Below are 4189 nucleotides of genomic sequence, written 5' to 3'. Positions count from 1 at the left end.
TGAACTTTTGATGAGATTGGAAGGAGTGAATGCTCAGTCACAGGGTAGCGGAAATGAACAATACACGTGAACCTAAATTTATATAATTCAAAATTCTAGCGTGAGTTTTCAAATAGACGTATGTAACATCAGGCAGGAACTGAGAAAATTAAGTAACAAATTTCTGTTTGTATGAATAAATGCAATTTAAAATTGTATGTTCTTTATTCCGGTTTGATTTTGGCAAGTGTTAAGTAAAACAATAATGTTTTGATTGTATGTTTCTGTTTTTTGTTGTTTTCCTAACAAAATTGTTAAAAACTAGTTTTACGTCGTTTTGTCGCGTAATTTTCACATACACCCTAATGATTCGTCGTCGTGGCAGTTCTATGTTTACATACGCCCTATACGATTCGTCACTCGGACAAATTATTTGCACTTACGTCAAGTCGGATACGTCAGTATTTATCAGCTCATTGCAGATACGTCGGTTTGATAATCATTCAAATTTGATGGAAAAACATTGAAAGTAAGTTGATTTTTATCATTTTTTCTGAATAATACAAGACTAGTGATACATTTTTCTAGGAATTGGATCAGCGAGTGTATTATATTGAAGTAGCGATCGAATTTAATTCGTTAATATGAAATTTTGTACAGTTAACTTAAAATGAACCTACTATGAAGTGTGCTTCTGCACAAATTACAACATATCTATTTTGATAAATAAACGTTACTAGTTTTTTCGAAAGCTCTGCAATATGGGATAAATATTCTCTAAACTAATCGATGATTTCCCGCTCGGATATGGCCCCGGTGAACACTATTTTACCATTAACGAATACTACACGTGGCTTCACCATTCGATAGATAAGCCCCGGGAAGAGCTCCGGCTTGTAAGAACTGAACTGTCCGTGGACTTGATGTAGGTTTTCCAGTCTAATCGGAAATCGTAGGTCTACTGTGGCAACCAAGTCTGGCACTTTAAAGTCCAGAAACCGCACTCTATAACCGATCTACTGGATGATACGGATGAACTTGCGTGCGGCAAGATTGGCATCATGCTCGTTACGAGCTATAATTGGAGGTCAGCATTATGAACAATAAATCATTGGCAATATTACAACAAAAACGTACCGATCAGCAACTGGAATCCATCGTAAACCATTTCACTTTACGTTTTAAACTCGAATAAACCTCTTCACAGGAAAGATGCAATACACGTAAATGACAAACAAACACGACGTATCTGCTGAACGATTTTTTTTTTGTTTATTTTTGTTACATTCGTCGGTTTACTACAATCCTATCTACAGTGTGCGCGATGTTAATTTGTTTTGACAGATAAGTCGGTTTACCGAGAAAAGGGTGTAACGAACAAATGCGAACACACTGAGAAAAGATGACATAGGACGTTGGCGTTATTTTGAATTTTGAAGTATAATTTAATATATTTTGGTACAAACGATTAATTCATACCAAGTGAATTAAAATTTGCTACATCATGAGAACATTAACTCCATTTGTTTACTTTTGCGACATACGTCTATTTGGAAACTCACGCTAAATGTTCAATTTCGTCTTGACCAAAATTTGCCATGCTCCCGTGTGTATAAATGTGTTGGGTACAGGTCCGTTACCTTCCGTTAACTCTTCGATAGCGTTGAGGGCCTCCAACCCAACACTCGTAGGAATGGCTTCGGTGGAAGACGTGGGAAATTGTATCCTGTTTGAGCGAGATCCAAAGTCTCACTCGGAAAATGTCCAATAAAATCACCAAACGCGCGTTATTTTATCACTACACCTTTATTAATTTAGTCTAGCTTCTAAGAAAATGCATGCCAATTAGATTTAAGAACACTTTATTTTAAGGAAACTACTGCATGCTTAATTTAGGTTTATTCTTAATTTTAGGTTACTACACTAGGTTTAATTTGATAAATTTTCAGCGAACCGTTCTGCTGGCGAGGTAGAATGCGACTCTCCTCAGATTTTTATTCGATCAGATTTATAGGTCCAACAGCAGCTGATTGCTTCTCCGGCGATGTTATCCGATCGTCGATTTTGGAGTTAAGAGTATCGGAATGATCTCTTATCAGCTCCCATCCTCTCCTATCAGCGATTGTTATCACTCCCACGGGCGTCTAACAGTTGGTCCTGATGATCGTGTTGCGATGACTCTCCTGTGGCCTAGCTGGGATGATAATCGGCTGCTTCGTTCTCGCGTACGGTTTCGGATGAGAGTTTGTGATATCTCTAAATTTGTCATCAGGGTTGAAGTTATGGGTGGCGTTACTACTCCCGAACAAAATGGATACATTTTATTTTAAATTCCGTTTAATTGAGAGAACAAGTAGGGTTTGTGCACTGATTCACGAGCATATTTTTTTTAAAAAGCATTAGTATGCAGTCTCTTAAAAGTTTGAAACATGCATTGTGGAATAATTTCAATATATCATTTTGAAATGCAATTCTAATATATATATATTTCACGTTAATAAACAAAAGTTTGGGAGAGACTCTTTTACTGTGAAGACACCAAATTGTTGTTAGAAGCCTCCATTTCAGTGCATATATTCCAAAATCCGAGAAGAAAAAGCGTAAATTCTAAAATCCTTTATTTGCTAAAAATTTTAATAATTTCGACTAAATACTTTCAAAAAAGAATCAAAAACAGGTGTAATTTCCACCTATAAATGAACCAACTGAAAATCAAGAAAGTATATGAAAAGTGTAGGCCACATTTGTGAATATCTAGAGATTGAATTAACTAAGTTCATCGGACACTCTTAATAAACGATTTGAAAATAAATAATCATTAAAAATATATCGTGTAAAAAAACGACTTTTCCACATAAATTCCAAAAAACCGCATGAATTCTTAAATCCCCGTTAAAAAACCGTCTCACAAGAAAAGATTTTAGCGTATTTTTGATAAACTTTACTCTATACCGTGCTGAATCGAAACCCGTACAGTATCGAAATCCGTACACCTTGATGTTTTTCTTCAAATTTAGGCATTATAGAAATTCAAATTCATTTAATAGTTACATGTACATGTCCGTTGAACTGTTGGCCTTCTGTTAGAATCAACTATGCGCAAGTAGGCCATGAAATAAAAATATTAAAAATAAAAAATCAATCGTGTATCGGTTTCAGTTGTCATTTCGTCGCATTGTTAGAGAATTTACTAAGGAAACATTTTTCAGATAAAAACCTTTTTCAAGTGGGATATAAGTGTTTTACTCTGTTAATCTTTTTGTATTCGATTGAAAAGGTAAGTCTTTGTCATTTTCCAGTTGCATATTGTCTGGTGAGTGTAAATTGTATTGTGCCGTACGGATTTTGATCCTTGTTAATCGCTTGAATCAAAATCCGTACAATGTGTGTATCATGCATATATTGTTGAACTTTCACTCTTGTTTTCAGCATATTATGGAAGAAAATCTGCATAAATATACAACAAACAATTTCGAAGAGCTGTGACTGAGGTGCGGGAAGTCGTTTCGGGAAGCTTCGAGAGGTTTCGTCGTTATGGTGACTACGATAAGGGATGCCATAACGAATCGCTACGAATCTCAATCAAAGAAAGCTCCACCAACCTTCACTCCTGGAGAGGAAGATAGGATCATAAAGTGGGTGCTATGCATTGGCATAGCAATCGGGGGCCCGGGGCATTTGCCTCCCCCCCCCCTTGAATCTGGGCCTGGAAGAAGGCGCCTTGTAGCTGGTTGTTGAGAAAACAATATGTTTTCTTTGGTCGAATCATTCACTTGGAATCAAAAACTATACCGGTTTTTATATATCATTTAAAAAAGCCGCATTTCCTGAGCAAAACGTTGTTTTCAAAAAAGTTTATCGTTTTTCTTCGATTTTTAAACGAAGAATAAAAAACTGATCGAAATGTCTTAGATGACAGTTTGCCCGTGTAAATCATGTCAAAATCAAAAAATCATCAAAAAATTGCACTATTTCCATGGGCGCAACTACGGGGGGGCTAGGGGGGCTGAAGCCCCCCCCTGGAACGTTTTTAGCCCCCCCTAGAATTTCCCAAGAATGATTGTATTCAATATATATACATTCCATACTACTTATCAGAGCATCAATATCCACACAAATTGAGATGTCGTCATTCATTGGCTAAGAACTAGTTCTGCACCCAGGATCGATTCTCAACCCTTGTTCTCTTACTCACCTTACCAGTCAGACG

The sequence above is a fragment of the Wyeomyia smithii genome, chromosome 3 (assembly GCF_029784165.1).
Source record: "Wyeomyia smithii strain HCP4-BCI-WySm-NY-G18 chromosome 3, ASM2978416v1, whole genome shotgun sequence".
NCBI lineage: Eukaryota > Metazoa > Arthropoda > Insecta > Diptera > Culicidae > Wyeomyia > Wyeomyia smithii.
Note: the sequence above shows the minus strand (reverse complement) of the source record.